At 38.1% G+C, this 24,353-nt stretch overlaps 1 protein-coding gene across 2 annotated transcripts in view; it reads left to right on the forward strand.

Annotated features, from left to right (window-relative positions):
* Nucleotides 1-24,353, forward strand: part of SND1 (staphylococcal nuclease and tudor domain containing 1) — a 499,108-nt gene that overhangs the window by 95,456 nt on the left and 379,299 nt on the right. The window lies entirely within an intron of this gene.

A 24,353-nucleotide genomic window follows, 5' to 3' on the forward strand; every position in this document is an offset into this window, starting at 1 on the left:
TAGTTCAGTTTTCTGTCTTCTAGCTCATTTATTCTTCCTTCTGCTTATTCATATCTGCTATTGTGTGTATTTCTAATTTATTTATCTAGTGTATTTCTAATTTGGTCTGTAGTATCATTCATCTCCATAAATATGCCGTTTTTCTGTTTAATCTTTCAAATTCTTCTTTATTAACTTCCAGTATCTTTTTAATATCTTTTATTTCTTTATAAATATCCTTGAGTAGTTATTCTGTTTTCTGGGTCCTCTCTCGTATTTGGATTTGGTTGTTTGGCTTGGTCATTTCTACCTGGATCTTTATGTGCTTTGTGATTTTCTGCTGTGTTTGGGCATTTGATTATCTTAATAAGGTTATTTTGCAAGTTGGTTTCCTTCACTTGGCTATAGTTTTGTTAGTTACTTGGTTTTACATTAATGTTTCCTTTTTGAACTTGGTTTGTCAGTAATTCCTTACCAAACCAAGGCCCGGATCTCATGTAGGGAATATAATTCTACTTGAGGGTTTAGTAAAAGCTTGGCAGGGGTACACAGGTAGTTCAGTAGCAGAACACCTGCCTGCCATGTGGTAGACTTGGGCTTGACTCCCAAGGAAAAAAAAGAATAAAATAAAAAAATATATTTTAAAAACGCCTTCTGGCCCCAAAGTCAGAAGGAGACATCCTAAGATACAGTGGGAATGAACCCAGACTTATGTCCACAGAAGAGAGGGAAAATAAATAAAATAAAAATATAAATAAATAAAAATAATAGAGAAAAAATACATATATTAAAAAATAGGCAGATAGGGAACTTGCCAGACTGCATTTACCACTTCTTCCCAAAAGTTGGCGCTCTGAGGCACCTCGTCCCCTGAGGCATGCCCCACCCTGACTGCAGTGGCCAGGTGGGAAGATGGCATGTGTGGCAGAGGGGCTGTTCTCAGTGTGCAGCAGTGGGATGGGGGGGTCTGGCCCCCTTTCCCCCTTTCCTGCCTCTTCCCCCCAATGAAATATTGAAGACCCTCTTCAGTCGCTCATCCCCTAGTACTGCGGATCGATCCTTTTTTCCCTGTCCCCTGTTTTGTTCTACAAAGCAGGAGTGAATCCAGCCTGCCCTACTCTGCCATCTTCTCAGAAGTTTTCCTTATTTGTTTTTTATATATATAACATTGTTTACCTGCCAGAGCATTACTTTCAGATCATCTGGGGAACTCTAAAAAAAGAACAAAACAAAATAAACCAATGTCAAATCCACTACTTCAATAATTAAATCAACATCTCTGGGAGTGGAGCCTAGGCATTGTTGTACCACAGTGATAGTAGTTCTCAAGCAAGGTTGCAAACCACTGTCCTAGAGTATGGCTTGGTGTTGTGCTTTTTAGCCAGCCCTTTTTCCTTCGGGCTGGCTCTTTGCTAACATTGCACTCAGCTATGTGTCTATTTTGGACTCTATGAGAGAGCCCTATTTTTTTCTCTTTCACAGGTAACTTTAAAGTCCCTCTTGTTAAAATGGAGTACAGTAGATTCCTCTACTTCTTCAGCTTTGATTCTAATAAATGATAATGCTGTGTTCTTATTTAATGTTCTTTTGGGGGATCTCAAATCTCTTTAAAAGCCTTATTTTTAATCCCTGCAGTGTTTCCCTAGAGTCAGGAAGGGATTCCTTGTTGTTAAGTATAATTATCCAGAAATTGCTGAGCTTTGCTCTCTTGTTTTCACCTTGAATGTTACCCCTATGGGATTGTATAGGCTCCCAGAATGCCTTTCCGATAACCTGAGCAGTAAGATTGACCACCCGCTATTCTCAGCCAGAAGGTAAAGCCTTGAAATGACTTCAGAATCTTTGGTGCTGGGATCTGCTTGATGGGCAGCTGGTTTCTGGATGTGTGGGTAGTTTTAAATGAAGGAGTTGTAATGTCAGGGTTAGTATGTGAAAGTGGGCATGAAAGCTGGGCAGATCAAGGCAGAACCATTGGGACCAGAGTACAACATATGCCACCAAGATGTGTTTTTGGTTGATGTTTAAATTACATCAAATTAAGGGGTATTTGTCATTCTCTATTGTGGTGTCACTGAAGGGAGGAATTAGTGTCATTTTCAGCAACTTTGTGCTTTTGAACTGCCACTCTCTCTGAGGGTCACTAGGGGTAGTAACTTGGTGATTGTGTTACGTTCTGAACAGCCAAGAAACCTCTCTGTTGGAGGTCTTCTTTGGAGAGTTATTGCTCTGATACCACTGTATGTTATTCTTCCTGATTTTTGTTTTCCCTGCAGTGCTTTTTTGAATTTTTATTTTAAATCTGGAGTAAGAAGTTCGTCTTAACCCCTTCTGTGTCATACTTAAACGAGCAGAAGGTATGGGGGACCACGGTACATCAGGTGTGACAAACATCATATTCTTTTTCTAGTATGAAAGTGCTGCACAAAGAATGGTTCATAGAACTGTTTTAAGTATCTAAGTCATTTTCTAGTAGTTTAGTTCTTCAGGAGGTTACTTAGTCCTTACTCTGAACAACATATTGTGTTGAGGATGAGGTTGGTTACAAAGGTATGCAAGATGAAGCTCCCTCTTGGCAGGGTTGTTAACCCTTCCCCTACCCCCAGTTTTATTCCTGCTGCAGAGATTTCCATATATTTTCTTTCTTGAAACCCTTCAGTTATTCTCAGTGTTGCAGGAGCCAACCTCATATCAAAGCAAATTACTACTTAACTTTCCTCTTGAGGAAAAGAAAAAGGAAGGAGAAAGACCCCCGGACTTTGGAAAGCTTGATACCAGGGAGGAAATGGGATTACAAATTGGTCAAAAGCTCCATGTACCCACTTGATATTGGTCATTAGTTGTATGCTTTAGCGTCTTAAATTTGAAGATGTTCCTTTGCAGTGTTCAGAGACCTCAGTCTGCAAGGTGTTTTCCCTTGAAGCTCTGCTTTTTACCTAGACATTTTGTTAAAGCCACTCCTCAGCCAGCCCTTGTCATTTTGCTGAATGTCAACAAGCATTTACTGTCACTATTTGATGTGGGGAAGGAAGGTGATGCCTTTACTTTCTAGCAAAATAGCCCCCAGCATTTTGGTAGCACTACATTTAAAGGTCAGTACCCTCTTCCTCCTTTTCTTGCCTCTTCTGTCCTCGCTGTCATCTTTATAACCTGTCCCTTCTGGAAGCTGCTTTTGTAAAAAGCAATGGAGTCATGCTTTAAAAAGACTGGCTTCAGGGTGGCCATGGTGGCTCAGCAGGCAGAATTCTCACCTGCCATGCTGGAGACCCAGATTTGGTTCTGGTGCTTGCCCATGTAAAACAACAACAAAAACAAACTGTTTTTAAAAAAAGTCTGGCTTCAGTAGTATGAAGGTACTGGTTTATTGGGAGCTTGAGATGGTCACTTTGTTTCTTAGGGAAAAGTTCATGATTTATGGTTTCCGACTCTTTGAAGACAGTACTATTGATTTTTTTTTTTAAGAGGGATGTTTTTTGGCTTGAACCAGGTAATTATAGTGCCTGTCATTCTTGGATTATTTCTTAGCTTGAGTATATTGTAATTTTAAGTGCAGTTGTTGTATTGAAAGTAGCCAAGGCAATCATGATGTTAAAGTGGTAGAATTCTCACCTGTCATTGGGGAACCATTTCGTTTTCTAGGCATTGCACCTGTCTTTTTATCAACTGGCAAGTAAGTTGCACATAGATTGCAAATATTTTCCAAATATGTAATGGTGCTAGTTCTAATGAACCTAGAGTTGTCATAAAACCTCTTTAAAATTGAGTTTGTATGTAGTGATTTTTAATGATAGTAGATTATAATATATTTTCACGGTGATGATTAAGTTGTAAGTTTAGTTAAAGATCTGTTTATTTAGCAAAGTGATCATGAATATTCCCTTTGCAGTTAACACTTATTTAAGAAAGATCTGTATTTGTGATTAATAGATACTGCAACTGTGCTAAATATATTTAGGTGTTTGTTCTTTCCTGTTTCTTTTAATTCATTTTGGTTTTCTTTTTGATGGGTTTAAAGACATTCCTCTACTTATGTTGACATTCCTTTGGGTATATAAATTATGGTTTTCTTTAAAAACAGCATACTCTGTGACAAAACACTTCTAAGTCAGTCACAGGTTTTATTCATACTCACCTATGCCTAGCCAGTGTTAGAGTTGTTGCATGTATAGTGGGTATGGAGTAAATTCTGTTGCCTGAATGGGCATATCTCTGGGCCTGTCCTGCAAAGATCACAGCACAAGAAACATTCCTGGATTAACTAGGCCACTCAGATTCCCACGAGAATACAGAACTGTGCTCATTTCCTCTTTAGCTGTCCTGTGTTCTCGCTCAAAAAAAATCACCTCTGTGTGATCGTTTTTTCCCTTTTTTTGTGTGGTCAACAAAATAATGTACTTGGTGAAATGCCTTGTCAGATGATGACATTTAATCTTGATCCCCTTTTCTAAATTAAGAAGTTCAGGTGCAGAAAGGGAATTGAACTTCTGAAGGATTCAGAATAAATAGTGGGAAGAGAGGGTTTGGAGAAATAATAAATAACCCACACTTCCCCTGAATGCTCAGTTGGTCGCTTGGAGCAAGTTGACCACACCCTACAACTGATTTCTCTGCTCTTAAGTGCTGTCTCCTTTGTGTCTTGCAAATCCCTGAGTTAAATGTCCTTGGTAAATGGAAAGATACTCGTGGGAAGCAGTACTCACTCAACTGTGTAAAAAAGAAAAGGATGAAAACAAGAGATTTAATTTGTCCTGTAGTTTCAGCTTTTTGTATTTGTAGGCAGCTTTAAGGATGTTACTGTGTCTTATCTTCAGAATTCTACTTTGATTACCAGAATTTCCTTGGAGTAGTTTGCCTATAATAAATAACATGCCATCAATGATGTATGATATGAAATCTTAGTAGCACAATGAGTAAGTAAGGTTAGATTAGGTATCTTTGAATATCTGTAAGGGTTATGATGGCTCACATTTCAAGTGGCCACACACTTACCTAAAAGTGATTTTAACTGCTTTTTTTATTTTTAAAAATTTTTTATTATATAATATTACATGTATACAAAGCAAAGAAAGAAAAAAAGTGAAGCTGTACAGTATCTATCCTTTTATGTCTGGCTTATTTCACTCAGTCTTATGTCCTCAAGGCTCAGCTATCTCGTCATGTGCTTCAGGACATCTTTTCATCTTACTGCTGCATAATATTCCATCGTATGTATATACCAGTTTGTTAATCCACTCGTCTGTTGATGGGCGTTTGAATTGTTTCCATCTTTTGGCAATTGTAAATAATGCTGCTGTGAAATTGGTGTGCAGATGTCTATGTCACTGCTTTCAACTCTTCTGGGTATATACCAAGTAGGGCTATTGGTAGGTCATAGGGCAACTTTATATTTAGTTTCCTGATTGTTTTTTGTTCACTTAAGAAGTCTTGTATTGTCTGACTAAATACTGACTATTAATGATAATCCTGGATTGGCTGGGACTGACTTTTGTTTTTTTTTATAACAGTTTTATTCATATACCATATAATCTATCCTAAGTTTACAAATCAATGGCTTTGGTATAATCGTGTAGTTATGCATTTACCAGTACAGTCAGTATGAGAACATTTTCATTCCTTCTGAAGAAAAAAATCACATACCCCATATATCCCCCTTATCTTTAACATTTAGCTTTGGTATAGCGCCTTTGTTACAGTTAATGAAAGATTATTATGATGTTACTGTTAACTATACACCTTAGTTTACATTAATTGTATTTGTTCCCCATATAACCCCTATAATTGACACTTTGTAATAGTGATGTTTGTTTATTCTAGTGCATGTAAGATACTCTCTTATTTTTATACAATTCACCACCGTCATTGTCCACTCTGGGTTTCGCTAAGTTACACAGTGGGAGTGACTTTTTAAGGGAGGTATCAGGCCAAAGAGTCTCTGTTGGAGTCCCTAACTTCAGCCACTGTCTATCTAGTCCCTCGTGTTGTTTACTCAGAAGGCTTTGAGGCATTTTGAGGTACTCAGTTCTTTAATCTGCTGATGAGGTTGTGGCGGTATGTATGTGTGTATGTGTGTGCTGCACTTGTGTGCACACCTCTGTTTTTTGTGTGTCCCTTACTCATAAGCACCTATGAGGAGTGGGGAAAGAGTAGATAGTGCCTGAAAGGAATGGTTGTGGTGGAGAATTGTGCATCTTTAGAACTGTCTTTCGTTGTTGTTGTTGCCTTGTATATGGCATATAATCTGACTGCTATTATGGTGCAGTGTAATTTTAAAATCACTTTTTTAAAAAAAGGCAGGTTTGGTTTGGCCATACTGTTGTGTTACAGAAGCAGGCAAAAGTCTTCGTTTAATTTAATTTTCTTATAGAAGCAAGGTCCATAAAGATTTCAGCTCCTTCTTCCCAGCTAACCAGGGTTTTTGAGCCCTAGCTGTTGTAGTCTTGCATCCATCACCATAACAACGGGTTGTCATGCCTCAGACTCTAGGGATTATGATTTGAGGTGAGAGTGTGTAGCAGCAACCAATAAATGCTTTTAAATGAAAAACCCAATCTGAGGAGGGCATGAGAGATGGAAAGGTAGAATAGAAACATAGACATCCTGCTGGTAGAGTGAATGCCTCTGTCCTTCTCAATTTTCGGAGCCTTATTTCATTGGGAGATACTTCTGACTGGTTTATATGCTGGCCTTTTCATGCTTTTTCTTTCTTCCTATGAACATTCCTTCTTTGATGTGGGTAATCTGGAGGCAGACTGAAATTTCATTTGAGTGTGGTGATCTCTTTGGTTTCAGAGCCTATATCTGATGTTGGTAGGATAAAAACATGAATTCATGCCCTGGCTTATGTGGCTTTATTGGTGCCCATCTCTGTTCCCCTTTAGTACATAGCAATGACTGCCCATTTGGAGCTTGTGGTTAGTGGGTTGCAGATGTGACTAAATAAGGCTACTAATGTTCCACCTTAAGATTTGAGTAGTCAGCCTATGCTAGTGATGTTTGACTATGTTCAGTCTGACTTGGAGCTCAGATCTCTGGACTTCTTTGCTAGCACCTTTTGTTTTTCTGTATTTTCTTTACTATTAAAGTGACTTTTAAAAAACTCATGTTGGTAGCTTGCCAAACCCCAACCAAAATCATTCCAGTCAATCTTAAAGAACACCTAGGGCATTATATAAGATTCTATAAGGTTTCTGTACACTAAGGCGACTTTCCAGAAATCTACAACATCCAGGTAAGTTCTGAAATGCAGAGGGGCCAGCCTCTCCAGAACATCACCTAGTTCCCTCTTCCAATCCAATATTATTAACCGTCCCTTTCAACATGAAAAAATTAGAATGGGCATAGCCCAAATACCCCTAGAGAGTGGGGAAAGATCAAAGGTGATAGTGGAGTTATACAGAGATGGTAGGGTTTAACATAAGAGTATGATAGCTGAATCATTATATTGATATTTCTTTCAGTCTCCAGTGTCTTCGAGCAGCTAGAAGTAAAAACCTAAAATTGTGGAATTGCAGCCCCTACCAAACTCTGAAATCTGTTCTACAACTAATTGTTGTGATATGCTTTGAAACTTATTACTTATTTGTATATGTTATTTTTCACAAAAAAAGTCGATTGTGATAAAAAAAATCATCTTTTTTACCAGTAAGATATTTTAATTTAAAAATCTCATGTTGCAGTAATTGGATAAACACCTTATGAGTGACTTTGCATTCAGCATACATAAGGTGTTTTTTTGATTAGCTGTGTGTGTGTGTGGAGAATGTTGCTTGGGTGTGAGAGTGAGAGTTTATATATAGTATGAAGGGAAAATGAGATTTGCAGGGCTTCTTTCCACGTTGGCCAAGTTCTTCAAAGTGACTAACAGTTCTTTGAAAATTATAGACATGCTGATGTGACCTATCATTAAATGAATTGTCAAGACTGTAGATCCTTTGCTCTGGATATTTATAGCACATATGGCAGTAGAAAGGACTCTGTTAAGTGTAGAATTGCCTCTGGCAATTCTTGCCCTTGTCTCTCTGAGAAATCATGGACTTGAAATAATTTTTGCTTCTGCTTTTCACTCATATAGATCCCCAACGATTACACTAACGTGGCAAATTACCATAATGCATTGTTTCTGTTCAAGGCTTGGATAATATTGCAAGGAATTGGCTTCAGGAATGTATTATGTGAGGGTTAGGATGCTTATGGTTCTTTTTTCTCAGCATTGGATTTAAAAAAATATTTTTATTGAGAAATATCCACACACGTACAGTCCAATCATATACAATCAGTGTCTTATAGTATCATCACATAGTTGTGTATTCATCACCATGATCATTTTTAGAACATCTGCATCATTCCAGAAAAAGAAATAAAGAGAAAAAAGAAAAAACTCGTACATCCCATACCCCTTACCCCAGCCTCTCATTGGCTAGTATTTCAATCTGCCCAATTTATTTTACCCCTTATCCCCTATTATTTATTTCCTAATAATTTACATTTTTATACTCATCTATCCATCCCCTGGATAAAAGGAGCATCAGACACAAGTTTTTCACAAACACACAATCACATTGTAAAAGCAATATAGTTACACAGTCTTCTTCAAGAATCAGAGCTACTGAAACACAGTTTAAAAGTTTCAGGTACTTCCTTCTGGCCATTCCAGTATACCATAAACTGAAAGGGGATCCCTATATAATGTGTAATAATAACCTTCAGGATAACCTTCTCTATTTGAAATCTTCTCACCCACTGAGACTTTATTTTGTCTCATTTCTCTCTTTCCCCTTTTGGTCAAGAAGGCTTTCTCATTTCCATGCTTCTGGGTCCCGGCTCGTCCCCGGGAGTCAGGTCCCACATTGCTAGGGAGATTTACACTCCTGGGAGTCATGTCCCACAAAGGGGCAGGGCAATGCGTTCACCTGTCAAGTTGGCTTAGAGAGAGAGGTCACATCTGAGCAAAGAAGTAGCTTTTCAGGGGTGACTCTTAAGTATAATTATCAGTAGTAGGCTTAGCCTCTCCTTTGCAGGAATAAGCTTCATAGGGGTGATGCCCAAGATTGAGGGCTCATCCTATTGAAATGGTTGTCCCCAGTGCTTGTGAAAATATCAAGAATTCCCCAGATGAGGAACTTTAATATTTCCTCCTTCCTCCCCAGACCCCCAAGGGGTCTTTGCAAATTCTTTTATGTTCTCTGCCCACATTACTCTGGGATATATCAGGGCACCACAGTAACCTGTACAAACCAACAAGATCTCATGCCCGATTCAAGACCCCATGTTAATTATGGTATTCGAGTAAACTGACCATACAAGTTAAATTAGATAATGTGCTACCCAAAGTATAAATTTTGCACCAAATAAACATCTCTCTATTTGATTTCACACAGAGGTTGAAGTTGAAAATATGGGCCATATCATCATTTACCTTGTATTCTGATTTACCTTAATCTTATCCAAATCAACTTCATTCATATCTTTAGATGAAGTCTGATCACTTTTTCAACTTTTTAAATAGTTGCTGAATGGGATAATGCTGACTTTCATAGCTTCAGTGCCCTAACTCTGATTCTCAGGTGTCGTATAAATAAATACCCAAAGTTTCATAGAACTATACAAATAGCTCAATGTGTCAGAATTTAGAAATATCGGTTATAGGATTTAGAAATATCATGAATATATATGACTGCTATAAGAGCTTACAGTCTAGGTACCTTTGCAATAGGACCCAACCTGATAACCCATCAGCATTGGATTTTGAGGGACATTTCTCTGAGAATGAATATTTTGGATATTAATGGTTTCTCTTGGAGGGAAGCTGGAGTCACATAGTCCAAACATTTCATGCCCAGCCTGGAAGATTCTTTAGAAAAAAATTCTTTTCAACTGACTGAGCAGTTATCAGAGCTTGGTTGTAACATATTTGACAACATTGAACATTAGTGCTTTGAGAAAATGACTCTTGCTTTTATACGTTCACAGTATGGTGTTCCCTTATAAGGTCTAATTTTTCAAGACATGCTACTGTAATAATTTTTAGCGGTGATTTAGCTAAAGACGACTTGTGCCTTTTCATTACCAGTGTCACCAGATTGTACTGTCGCTTACTTACTTGGATTTTTCTCTTCTTTCTTTGCCTTTTATTTGACTGATAAAGGAACAGACTTAGACAACAGGGTATCCTGATAATTGTCAAATAAATTAATATATTTTTATATGATCAAACAGTTGGATGGGGCCCAAATGTAATTTTTACTCCAAACGCCCTCCTCCCTCCCTTCCCCCCGCTGTGTTTGTGTGTTTTATTGCTTTGGATTAGGAAGTATCTTGGTCTCATATATTTTTTATTTATTTTGGTAATCAACTGCTTGAGTCAATGTTATGCTAGTCGGTTCCTTTGGCCTTGTTTCTGGCCCAGTGGGAACTTAGGAGCTTACATGAAAACAGGATATTGGAGTGAGAATCTGGCATTCATGAGAGTCATTCCATCTTGGCTGGATTAACTATCCCTGTGATTCTTTGTTTTGCTCTCCTGGCCTGTTCTCCTATATCTTTTTGTTGGCAGCTTGCTTTCTGCATTTTAGTCATGCAAGCAGACTGTAATGCATGTAATATGTTTGCTCAGACTAGGTCTTTGCACCTTTCTTAGGATGTACCATGGGAGCAAAGCTGATGTTCATGGAGCCATACTTCCAGTCATACCTATCCTCCTTTGGGTATTGGACTGTGACTTTAGCAGCCAGGTGTATACTAGAGGTTTTTGTCTGACTTGTCAGTCTTTGAACCCTCTGATGTATGGTGAAAATAACTGAAAATCAATCCAGAAGTTTTCTTAAAGATGTATATGTGAAGTAGGCTAAGTGCCTCTTGAGAGTATAAAAGAGATGGAATATGTCTTTTTTTTCCCCCTAAAGGAATTTATAATTCAACTGAGTGACAAGCTTAAATATGCAAAAAGTTTTAAAAAGTAAGAAGGAAAATATATATTATAAGGAATATATTCCCACTTCAGTAGAAAATAATTTCACAAGACTACATGAATTGATTTGTTTGTAATAGTTGTAGTTGTTAACAAGCAGGAGAAAATGTTTGAAGAAAGGTTGATGGAACTGGATGGCTTAGTAGAAAAAATGGCATTTGAGCAGGTCTTGAAGGGTCCTGTCTACTTAGTTTGGGGGACAGCACTTGAGTGGAAGATGCAAGGCCTAAGTGGATGCTCAGAGTAAAATCTTGTTCAAGATCTTTGGTCTCCAAACCATGAATACCCATTGTAATCATGGAGGAGCTTTATAAAAACAAACAAACCACAAATAAGAACAGCAAAAACAATGTGCTGGTGCTGCTTTCCCCCTTCCAGTTAAAACCGAATGTTTATTTGGGTTGGGGGTTGGGGAGATATAGATGTGAATCTCTTTATAAAATCTCCCATGTTGATTTGGATTTACAGCTAACCTTGAGAAGGTAAGCCTAGAAAGGTAGCTTGGACTCAAATTTAAAAGGTCTTAAAGGCTACCCTAAAGGAATTTTGGCTTCATTCTGTGGGCAGTAAGAAGTCATTGAAGGTTTTGAGTAGAGGATTGAGGTGATCAAAGGGTAGTTTAAATGGAGGGCAGGGTGGTGGGTGGTATTAAAGATGAAGTGTGGGAAGTCTGAATTAGGTAGTGGCATGAAGAGGAAGAAAGGATGCAAGAATGTTCACATCTGGGAAAAGTTTGTTGATAGGTTGTAGAACAGTAGATTTGGATTTGTTATTAGCGATTTAAGATTTTGATATAGGTGGTTAGGAATTTAGTTAATAAAAATAGATAGAGGTGATTTGAGAGGCCACAGAAGTTGTTTCAAACGTGTTGAGTTGGAGGCACAACCTCAAGTGGAAATCCTCAAGCAGGGTGTTGGAAACAAGTGAAGCTTAGCTAAGCAAGGTTTTGTGTGGCAACAGAAACTTTTGATTGAGCTGCATAGAAGTTCATTTGTTAATCCTCTAAAGTGTTACACATGCTGCAGATGGGTCAAAGACTAAGTAACTAAGTATTGAGAAGGTTTGAGGATTGGGCTGGAAGATTTGGAGGCACTCTTGAGTGTGCTGGTTTCCATGGATGAGAAGATTTGGAGCTAGGCCACGGATGGGAATGGTGAGGAATGGTAAGATAATATAGGTCCATGGTCCTTTCTCAGATCTTCAGGGCCAGATGTTTCTGAATTCCGCTTTTGGATTTTAGACAGATTATGTGGTATATATATGTTACATTAATTACTTAAGACCCCCTGTGGGGTTGAGGGTAAATGTAATTATTTCTGAAGTGAAGCATGAATATGTAGTTGAATATTCATACAAAATGGGATAAATAAAGACTTTCAAGTAGACTCACATCTTTTCAGGTGAAGTTTTACAGTCAAATAATCTTTTGGATTTCAGAGTCTTTTGGATTTCACAATTATGGATAAGGAATTGTGGACCTGTACTTTGAGGCTACTCTGATGGAGAATTTTGACAAGGAAAGCCCCACCCCCAGAATATATAGAAAAGGGCAGAAGGTCAAATGTTCAAATGTAGGAAATTATTTCTTTTTAAAGAAAAATTTGTACTGTAGCCTTCAGACTATCTGTCTTACCCCCAGTGTTTTCCCTGGCTTTAGTTTTATATGTATGTAATGAGAGATGGACTTGAGTGGGAAAGTTTTCCAAACCAGACTAATTTACTGCAAAAAAAGGAAGTTGGCTAGAGGGAACCTTAGGTTATCACCTTCATTTGGCCTAGAGAAGGTTATTGCCTTCATTTGACATTATTTCTAGAACCACTGGCCTCAGTATACTTATTTGCTTTAAAGATAATGGTGTGGGATTCTGTGGGACTTGAGCAGATATCCCTGCTGGAGCAAATCCTTGGCTAGAGGATGATTTGGAAAATAAGGACTGTCCTTGCAGTTTTCCAGGATTGTTGCTGTGAACAAATGACCCTATTGCTTTCCCTGGTTACTCAGCACCCTCTGGACACTGGCCTAGTCATGGGCAATTGGCTGTCCAAATAGCGTGTGCAGCTTTGCAGCTGTAGCTCTTAGTGAGGATGAGGCACAGTGCTTCCCCAGCTGACTGCTCGCGGGAGCATTACCCAGTGTGCAGCTGTTGTCTGAATCACTAGTAGCATCCGAGTGTAAGGCTGGCACTTGCCCCACTCCCCTTCCTTTCTACTTGCTGCTCTGTGTATGTCTGATCGATGGGGCCATGTGTTGGTTGCAATCCAGCTAAGCCAGCCATGTCGTTAAATATAGCAGTTCAACCTCTCCCCCTTTCCTCCTTTCTCATCTTTCTTTTTTCAGCATCCTAGGATTCAGTCTTCCTAATAAAGCTGGAAAGTTTATCCCAGTAGGAATTGTACGGTCATGCTAGTCTCCATATAAATTATGAGTGGTTTTCATTCTGTTCTCCATTGGTGTCTTTTGGTTTCTGAAAATGAGAATATGAACATTTGGAGGGGTTGGGTATGTTGGTAAATCCTGCGATAGTGAGTTTTTGTTATGGAGCCTGCATACTGCTTCTATTCACCAGCCATTCACCAGCAAATGTTTATTGAATATCTGTTGTGTGCCAGGCATGGGAGATACAGAGATGAATATGACATTGTCTTCCATTTGCTCCAGAAACCCGGTCTCTGGCTGGTTGTTCGAATGGTGAACTTTGGGATTTTAGATTCTATTTCCTTTGGGGAAGTTGAAGGGGAATTTAGAGAGTGTAAGGCAGGAGTTGGCACACTTTTTCTGTGAAAGGTCAGATAGTAAATAATTAAGTAAATATTAAGCTTTGCAAGCTGTAATGTCTGTGCCACAACTATTCATCTCTGCTGTTTTGGTTCAAAAAAGCCTATATGCTGCCTACATGAATGGGTTTGGCTCTGTTTGAAAACACCTTTGTTTGTAGACACTGAAATTTGAATTTCATATAAATTTCACTTGTCATAAAATACTCTTCTCTTCTTCCTTTGACGCGCCCACCCCCCCCCCCCCCCCAACCATTAGAGAATGTAAAAACACTTTTAGCTCACAGGCCATACAAAAACAGGTGACAGGAGAGATTTGGCCCAGGGGCCAGAATTTGCCAGGCCCTGGTATAAGGTGTTGGGCATTGACCTCTGTTTCCAACTTGGCTTCCTTTTGTTCCATTTTTGTACTCAGGAGTATTTCTCAAAGACAGCTGCTTTGGCATTGATCAGGTGCTGTTTTTTCTGAACTCCTGTTTGTTGGTTTGGTTGCGTGGAAACAAGGTATTGACCCAGTGATTCTTAATTAATTCCCAGTTTGTTTGTTGTTTTTTTGCTTTTTTTTTTCAAGGGACAAGTAGCATCCCCCTTCTGAGCTACAGAGGGGGGATGTTTCAGAGTCTGCTCCTTGTTAATGAGTTCCTGTCAATGGTCTTGACTTACTTTGATGTAGAGGAGACTGGGTTCAGATGGAGAGGTTTTAAAGTAGTTTGTGCTTTGGGGAGGATGATCTGAATGGAAATTTTTACTCATGGGCATAATGTACTCTTTTCTTTCTTGAAAAGTAGAGGTATTGCAGTCTAGACCTGTTGAAGCTGTGAATGCTGGGAGCCAGAGGTAGCTATGTTTCGCATGAAAATTGAGATGTTGACTTTTCCTAAACTTTTTCTGAAATGAAAAGCCCCACAACCAAGTCCTTGCTTATTCTGTTGTGGTTATTGGTTGTATAGCAGAAGTGGGAGTAGAGTGAGGCAAGAGAGACTCAGGGTCCCTGGGTACAGAGTGCGTATCTCATTTCTAATAGATCATTTGATACTCTGGCAGAAAATCCAGAATGTGTTAACAAAGTAAAGTGAAGCAGTTTGGTCTGTGAATTTTCCTCTTCTCTTTATTATGTACATTGGCATACTATTTTTTGTATACTGGCTTCTTAGGACTTTGAAGAATTCTTTTTTTGACACTGAAGTCAGTTTCACCTCTGATTATAATCCATGTCTTGAATCCTGTACAGCTGATAGCACTTTGCAGCAATTGCTAATTGCTGAAATGTTACCTCCCCTTCAGTACACCCATCCAGATTACAGCAAGAAAGTAAATTCTTGACTCCTGAAGAACCAAAATGTAGCTTTCTTCTTAATAGAGCATCCTTGAACACTCAGAGACTATTTATTCATATTTTATTCAAAGTTTGCCAAAAGAAGATTATCAATTAGAAGTGAATTGGAACTAACAGCCTGATAGCAAGATAGAAAACAGAAAGAGAAAACCGATACTAGAGTCTCTGAACATGGTATGTCATTTTGCACTACAGTATTTTCTATTTTGAAGATAGAAATGATTTCACTGTTGGAATTATAGATTATCTTCTTGAGTGAAGGCTGAGGAAGTCAAGTAAAGTAAAGAATTTTACTTTCTTCAGGTGAGCCACCTTGCTTTTGAAGAGCTTGCTCTACATCATTGATTGGATGTTTTGTTGTTTTCAATCAACATCCTTGATGGGACCAAATTTCCTGTAGCTTCAGTCAGCTTAGGTTAAGTTATGGTGTAGTTACAAAAGCTCAGTGGCTTATGATCAAAAGGTTTATTTCTCCATCATAAACAGGCTGTGGCTCTGCTTCATGTTGTCTTCATTTTGAAACCCAGGCTGACGGATCATTCGTTATGTGGGACCTTGCCAGTAGCATAGTGGAGGCATGGTGACCAAGAGCTGATTCACATTACTTCTGATTTTATTGGCCAAAGCAAGTGACGTGACCACTCCCAAGTTCCCTAGTTTGGGATTGTGTAATCCTTCTCAGGGAAGGGCACTGTTAAATTGCATGGCTAAGCTTGACTTCAGTGGGATGGGAGAACCGTATCTTCTCCCAGAAGGGGCAAACAATATTTTGACATGTGACATACCACAGGCTTGGTATGTGACCAGATTTATTTAGCCTCCAATGGAGAACCCATATTCCTTAACTTGAGGGAAAAAGCTGAGAACTACTCTTGGCCTGCAAAAGTACAAGACTACAAAAATATCTTGATCTGATGGGTCAATATCATAACACTGAAAGCACAAGGGTCTAATTTTCAAGTTGTGGCTCTTTCATTAACACTTTTACTTTTCCAAAGGTTTCATTTCTTTTGCACTAAATAATTCCTTTGCGTCTATGGGCTTGTTCTAATTTGTATAGCTGTACATAGTTCTGGAGTTGAGATGAAGGGGGTAATCTCTGTAACCTACAGAAATAATTGGCACATGGTTTTTCAGCTGCCATCAATTTGAATTTTGGGTAGATGACCTGAAGTAGTACATTTTGTAATGAGTATCTACTTCCTCCTACCTGAAATACCTGAATAGATTCATGCTCACTTAATTCAATGCAGCATTGCTTATGTTGGGTAATGCGGAGCCCAAAAGGAGATTCACATTTTGTTCTCATATGACCAGAGAAACAGCAACCAAATGCCTACCTCTGTGCAGTTTTAGTGTGGAGGCATTTGTTCAAAACTGAACCAAAGGAAGTTTTCCTGTTCAAAAAGAGTTCATTTCTCTTCCTTTCTTCACTTTCCTTGCTGGAGGAAAATAACATTTGTGCTTTGCTCTGAGAAAAGTACTGTTGCAGGAACCCAGTGTAAACCCTGACCAAATCTTTTGCCCTTGCCAACATGCTAAGGGGCCTGAAAAAGTTGAATCTCCTTCATTTCAGAGACTTCTTGAAGAACAGTCTTGCTATGCTGAGCAGCTATAGGTGCTTTGCATTGGAAAGTGAAATTTAAAATCTCTTTTACTGCTGGCAAGCAATAGATGTATACAGAGTGTCTGTGTCTGTACCCTTCAGAATGTGCAGCAGCCTCCTGCAAATGATGGTCTAATTTGATGTGGTGGCTCCGTTTGAAAGCGGAAGCTGCTGGTTTCAGACTGGCTCCCTGTAGGATAATGAATTGTCATGCCTCTGCTGATTATCTAACAAGTTTGTACAACGTGTAACACAAGCTGACAAGACAAACAATTTTATTAATTTAAGCCTGCTGCTAATGGAATTGCAGTTCTGTGTGGATGATGGGAGTATTATATACAAATTCAAGAGTGTGCCACTCCACAAATACTTATAGTCTGGATTTGGTATTGGGAATAATCTATTAATTTTTTAAAGCAATATGTGTTCCCATTTGTCCTCAGTAAAATAATATTCATTTGGATTTGAATTGGAAAATTAAGTGTTCAGCGATTTATGGAGCTCAAAATGAGCTATTTGTTGTTTCAGCCTTTGAAGTATTATTAGAGCTGATAATGCCGGTGGGCATCCGATAAACTTTTGGCTTTTACAAACCAATTATAACAAAAGGAGCTTTTGGCTTAAATACGTCCGGAGTTTGTTCTTTGGTTGGGAGCATGCTGGCGCCCATGAGGGAGGGAATAGATTGTATTTTCAGTTTATGGCCTCTGATCTGCTGTATTTTCATTTCAAATTCCCTTGTGTCCTTATATATGAACTAGACGATTTGAGGTAGTTGAATCTTGGATTGGTTGACTAAGATTGATTAATCATGTTTATGAAAGAATTCACCATCCATAAGAAACAAGGCTAGTTCTGGTGGTAAGAGACAGTTCATGTATAATTTGATTCTGGGATTTGAAAAGTGTGCTCCCAGCATGGAATATGATTAACAGAAGGACCAGAGAGTTTCAGAACCTATAGGATTACTTAGATGTTGGGGTAGTTTTAGAAAAAATGTTTATATTTCAAAGCCTCAGAGACAGTAGTAGTGGGCTTCTCTTTTCAGGACAGTGGGGAAGGAATGGAGCAGCGTTGTATAGCCTCTCAACATGCCGCTGTTGAGAGGGTGAAGGCTTTATAACCTGTGCCAAGTTAATGCAGCAGGCCATCAATAATTTAGAGCAGTGTTTTTTTTTTTTAATCACATTTATTTTTATTAGTCTTAGTAAATCTAAGCCAGCATGTGATTCAGGCCTCAGCCTTATTAGTGCCAGCTTTACATATCACTGTATTTTGGAACTGTTCACTGCTAGCAACTCAATAGTAGTGATGTTGCCACCTGTTAGTGTGGTATCTCCCTAAAATTTCTGCTTTAGTAGCAACTTCTGGCCTTCAGAAGTTGAAAACAAGACTTGTTTTGTTCTAAAGTGTGCATGCACAGGTACGGGGGGGCGGGTTATGCAGATAGATTCTTTAAGTACATTTTGTGTAATTTAAAAATCACAAACTAGAGATAGTTTCCTGGTGTGTTTTCAATTATAGTCTTTATTCTTCTGAAGCAGAAGCTGTGAGGTAGAGCCCTTGAGCCTATCCTCCTCTTTTTTTTATCCTCCTGCATGTCTTGAATTCCTTCTTACCACCAGCCTCTGGTTTAGCCACTCTTCTGGAATTCTTTCTCTAGAATGCTTATAGTCTAGGATCATAACAACATAGAATTTAGGTTTCCTCAACTCTTATATGTATCTCAAAACAAATGAGATATATGGCATCTTTATTTATTTAATTTTATTGTGGAAATTTTATTGTGGAAACATGTGTGTAACATAACTTTGGTCATTTAGCCATTTTTAAGTGTACCATACAGTGGCATTAATTACATCCACAATGTTGTGCACCCATCACCACTATCCATTACCAAAACTTTTTCATCAACCCAAACAGAAACTGTACCTGTTAAGAAATAATTCTCTGTTTCTCCAGCCTCTGGTAACCTCTAAACTACTTTTTGTCTTTATGAATTTAGCTAGTCCAGATATTTCGTATAAGTGGAATCTATGATATTTATCCTTTTGTATCTGGCATTTCGCTTAGCATAATGTTTTCAAGATTCATCCATGTTGTAGTATGTATCAGCAAGTACTTCATTGTTTTTTTTATGGCTTAATAGTATTCCACTGTAGGTGTAGGCTGTGTTTTGTTTATCCATTCACCTGTTCATGGATACTGGGTTGTTTTCAACAAACAGTATTATGAATAATACTACTATGAACATTGGTGTACAAATATCTGCTTATGGCCCTATTTTTATTTCTTTTGCTTATATGCCTTGGAGTGAAATTGCCAAGTCATATGGTCAAGTTTTATGTTTAACTTTTCGGGGAACCTTCAGACTGTTTTCCATAGTGGTTACACCATTTTACACTCCCATCAACAGTGCTTGAGGATCTCTCCACATCCTCACCCAACTCATGTTTTCCTAGTGGTATGAGGGTGGAATTTTAAGAGGTGGAATTGTCAGGAATAACTATGCGCATACTAGTACAAACCTCAGGTCATCTCTAGATTCTACTTCCAATATTAATTAAAAACTATCGGGCAGGCCACAGTGGCTCAGCAGGCAAGAATGCTTGCCTGCCATGCCAGAGGACCCGGGTTCGATTCCTGGTGCCTGCCCATGTAAAAAAAAAAACAACTATCCATTTCATTGTAAATAGTAATCCTCTGCCTATCTCTTGATATTTTCTGAAAGCTTTTTAAAAAATTCCTATTTATTGAGGAATGCCATCCAGCCATGTGTATAAGGAGCATTAATCTTACCTGTACAGCTTGATGAATCTTTACATATCTTTACATATGTATACCTCTATGTATCTCCCACCCAGATCAAAATATAGAATATTTCAGGCATCCCAGAAGGTTCCCTTGTGCCCATCCCAGATCGTATTTTTCAGTCTTTGAACTAACCACTATTCCAGTGTCAATCATCATTAAATAGTAGTACCTGTTCTTGAACTTTGTATAAATGGAATCATATAGTTGGTACCCTTTCTGGCTTCTTTCATGTAACATAATGCCTGAGCTTTATCTATTTTTTTTTTTATATCAGTAGTGATTCTCTTTTTTTCTTTCCTTCTTTCTTTTCTGTTTAGTGTTGCATTGATTTAAAAACTACAATTTTTTTAATCCATTCTCTTGTTAATGGTGATTTAGACTGTTTCCAGCTTAGCTCTATTATGATAAAGCAAAGCTACTATGGGCATTCTTGGTAATGTAGTCTAGTAGTTACTGCCAGGCATTTTCTCAGTGTGCTGTGTAAGATCATTTGGGATCCATTCATGCTAATATTTGATATTTTTGTTTTTTTAATTTTTGATTTTCTGGTGTGTTTATAGTGGCATCTCATTTTGATTTTAACATGTATTTCCCTGCTGGCTAGTATGTTGAACATTTCATAAGGTTATTGGGCATGTGCTTATTCAAGTCTTTTGATGATTTTATTTTTTAAATTTGGTTGTTCATTTTTTCCTGTCAGTTGATAGGAGTCCTTTATATATTCTTGGTGTGACTATAGTTGAGTATGTATTGTGAATGATTTCTCCTAGTCTGTGGTTTTGCCTTTCCACTCTTAGTGGTTGATAGCCTTTCTTGAATGTTTTCTGGAGTTGTAAATGTCCTCCCTCATTTTATTTTTGAGATGGTATTCATTTCTTTTCTGTTTGTTCTCTTTTTGTTTTTGAGAAGCTTCTTTTATCCTTGGTGCTTTGTCCAGGCTGAGACAGTAGTTATGATACAAAAGAGAACAATTGCTATACAGCATAATCTTTCTGACCCCATGCAATTAGAAGATTAATTTAGGGCTTTCTTATGAGGCATCCATACAAAATTTAATTTGGAGAAAGTTAAGTTAGCCTCAATACATATATGTGGTAGTAGCCACCAGATATTGGGAACTTACTGTGAAAGGTCTAGCATCTGAGATACATTTTTTCATTCATCTTAAAATAACATTGTTAAGTACTGTTATTGTCTCCATTTGATAGATGAGGAAATTAAAGCTCACAGAGGTTAAGATACTTGTCCAAAGTCAGTTAAAAAAAAAAAAAGTATGTATTTGAACTGAGGTCAGCTTGATGTCTAAAGCTGCCGTGCCCTTCTTCTGTGTGCTCTTCCTCTGGAGGGGGATACTCGTCATGGTGTTGGTGGAATCTTGGCACTTTATACCCTTACTTCATTCATATCTAGTGGCAGGTACGTCTTCCCTTCCTAATTTTCCTCTTCATTTACTACTTGCAATGCACATTGTAGGCAGAAAGTTATAAAAGAAAACAGAGCCTCTACCTTCATGAAATTTACTTTCCATATACTATTCCTATTGCGAATTGCCTCTGTTGAGTTAGGGGTTGATAGTATATCAGGTGATTTATTTTAATTTTAAAATGTAACGGCTTGTGTACTTGAGTAGAATTAATTTGTTTCTTTAACTTTTTAGTTATTATTTAAGATTGCCTGATGTATATAGCAATAGGATTGAAATCTTTGTTTTGTTTCAACATTTATTGCTACCAGATCATGTGGTTTTGACAAATATAAATGACATTTTTGTAGTTTAAACTTTGCTAGTTTGTTTTAATTAATATGAAGGCCATTTTGATTAAGTGAAAAATTGAAATAGGAAATTTCAAAAGGAGATACAGTTGTTACTTTCTGATTTTTAAAGTAATGGATGCATACTACTTAGTAGAATATTCAGAGTCAGTTTAATGAGCAGGAGGAGTCATCTGAATTTTTTTTTTTTTTTTTTTTTTTTTTAAAGACAGAGAGAAGGAAGGAAGGAAGAAAGGGAAACATCTTTAAACATTTTCTTGTTTTATTGTATTTTGTTTGTTTGTTTGTTTTGTTACATGGGCTGGGGCCGGGAATCGAACCGAGGTCCTCCGGCATGGCAGGCAAGCACTTTGCCCGCTGAGCCACCGCGGCCCGCCCGTCATCTGAATTTTGTATGTGATTTAAGACGATGCATGTGAGGCTTCTCAACTGTGTAACTTGTTCCCTCTTTGTAATATTCTGTGGAGAGTTGCTTTGAAACTATGTAAAGTTCTCATTTCTCATCAGACTTTCAGTTCACTTACTTATATTCGTATGGACTCAGGGTTTCCTAATTTATTCAGTGAGTAATAATCCATCACCATTATTTTTGGTTTTGATAATCAAATTGTCCCTGAATTGGAGTGTGGGAGCTCTTTTAAATAGGCTTCTGTATCCTTTTGACATGTCCCCACCATTCTTTGATCATTTCATTGCTTTCTGGCACAGGTATTCCAAGCTAATCTTGTGCTTTTTCTGCCTCAGCCCTAGAATCAGCTGTTTCTCCAAGGAGTCTTGTTCCTTTAAGTAGAAAACGGCATTTAGAAGTCAAGATCTGGACAGTAGGAGGGCTCATTGAGATGTTTCTGTTCCTAGGTCTTCTCAGCTGATAGAGCTAGAGAATATATGTATGAATTTACATGATACATATATTTATGTCTATGTTTATTTCTATACTGTTTATTTATTAATGTTGACAACCGTGAGTTCACACCAACACTTGTAATTTCAGTTGAGCACCACAGAATTCATCTAGTTTCTCTCTATCTAGTTTCCTTTCTTTCTGTATTTATACCTCCCTCTCCAACATTGAGAAACATGGCTTTTGTTATCTTTAATATGTTTACTTATTTCATCAGTTTCCCTATGTGTCCCATTTCTGCTGCTAGCTCTCACTTGTGTAGATAGATATACTTTGGCATCCCTTCAGAACACCTTCCTGCCTACTTGGACACCCTATTTAACTTACTTGGGCTCCTCCCCCCACCAAGTTGCTCCTCCACAAGGATGTCCTTCTTACCCTGCTTGGGCTCTAACTATTTAGGACAGGCAGCTCTCCATCTGGGCTCTGGAACTACATGCCTGTTGTGCACTAGAAATGCTATACTAGTCTACTTGCATATGTGAATAGACTTAGGATTCTTTAATTTTATACCTTCTTTAATCTACTCTGCCTTTTTATTACTTGAGAGACTGGGTGACAAATGGAAAAGGAGTGAACTTTAGAAGGTTGGCCTGGTTTATGTCTGAAACCAGCTTCACCACCAGTTCTGAGACATTGAGAGAATAATTCGATTTAAATCTGTTTTCCAATCTGTAGAATGGGCATAATAATGCTGACCTTTCACAATTGTTAAATTGTGAATGTGATTGAATAAGATAATGTGTGTAAAGCACCCAGGATAGAAGACATTTAACAAACATTTCTATCTTTTCTTCCTTTCCAGAGAAATCTGAAGTGAATTAAAGGAAAGCATTTGTTTGACTTTAATACTTTATTATTAATAATATTGACCTCTCCACATTTTTCCTACCCATGCATAGATGACAATAAGAAAAATAATCTTCTTTTTTTTTTTTTTGAAGTTTTTTAAATTTATTTTTTTGATTTGTTTTAAACATACAAACACGACCTCTCTTACCATATGATCATTCCATTCTTGGTATATAATCAGTAACTCACAATATCATCACATAGTTATATATTCATCACCATGATCATTTCTTATGACATTTGTGTCAGTTCAGAAGAAGATAAAAACTCATACATACCATACCTCTTACCCCCCCCTCACTGATTGCTAGTATTTCCATCTACCCAATATATTTTAGCCTTTGTTTCCCCTATTTTTTTCTGTACCCTTATCACTCCCTTTCATTGATCACTAGCATTTCAATCTACTAAATTTGTTTTTAACACTTGTTCCATATATTTTCCTCATCTGCCCATACTGTAGATAAAAGGAGCCTCAGACACAAGGTTTTCACAGTCACACAGTCACATTGAGAAAGCTATATCATACAGTCATCTTCAAGAAACATAGCTATTGGAACACAGCTCTACATTTTCAAGCACTTCCCTCCAGCCTCTCCAATATACCTTAACTAAAAAGTGATATCTATATAATGCATAAGAACAACCTCCAGGATAATCTCTTGACTCTGTTTGAAATCCCTCAGCCATTGACACTTTATTTTGTCTCATTTTTCTCTTCCCCCTTTTGGTCTAGAAGGTTTTCTCATTTCCTTGATGCTGAGTCCCACCTCATACTAGGATTTCTGTCCCAGGTTGCCAGGAAGATCCACACCCCTGGGGGTCATGTTCCACTTAGAGAGGGGGAGGGCAATTAGTTTGCTTGTCATGTTGGCTGAGAGAGAGAGGTTCTGAGCAACAAAAGAGGTTCTCTAGGGGTAACCCTTATGCTTAATTTTAAGTAGGCTTAGCCTGTTCTTTGTAGGGATAAGCTTCATATGAACAACCCCCAAGACTGAGGGCTCAACCTATTGCTTTGACTGTCCCCACTGCTTGTGAGAATATCAGGAATTCTCTACACGGGGGAGTTGAATTTTCCTCCTTTCTTGCCATTCCCCTGTAGAAGCCAGGGTTAATGAAAAACCTGCGGAATTTATTGGGAGCAACTGGCTTCAGAGTGGCATTGGCAGTAAACTGTGGAGACTGTTATCTGCTTAATTGGAGGACAGTCTGACAGGGAGAGAATGTTTGTTTTTTCTTAAACCCCAAGGTCTTTTCAGCTATCTCTTGTGTGTAGGGAGTAATATACTGAAAAGTAGGCACTCTGTTTTGTCACGAAACGTACGCATGGTTTTAGTCACGAAACCCTGTAGTA

Source organism: Tamandua tetradactyla, chromosome 1 (assembly GCF_023851605.1).
Source record: "Tamandua tetradactyla isolate mTamTet1 chromosome 1, mTamTet1.pri, whole genome shotgun sequence".
In the NCBI taxonomy this organism is placed as follows: domain Eukaryota; kingdom Metazoa; phylum Chordata; class Mammalia; order Pilosa; family Myrmecophagidae; genus Tamandua; species Tamandua tetradactyla.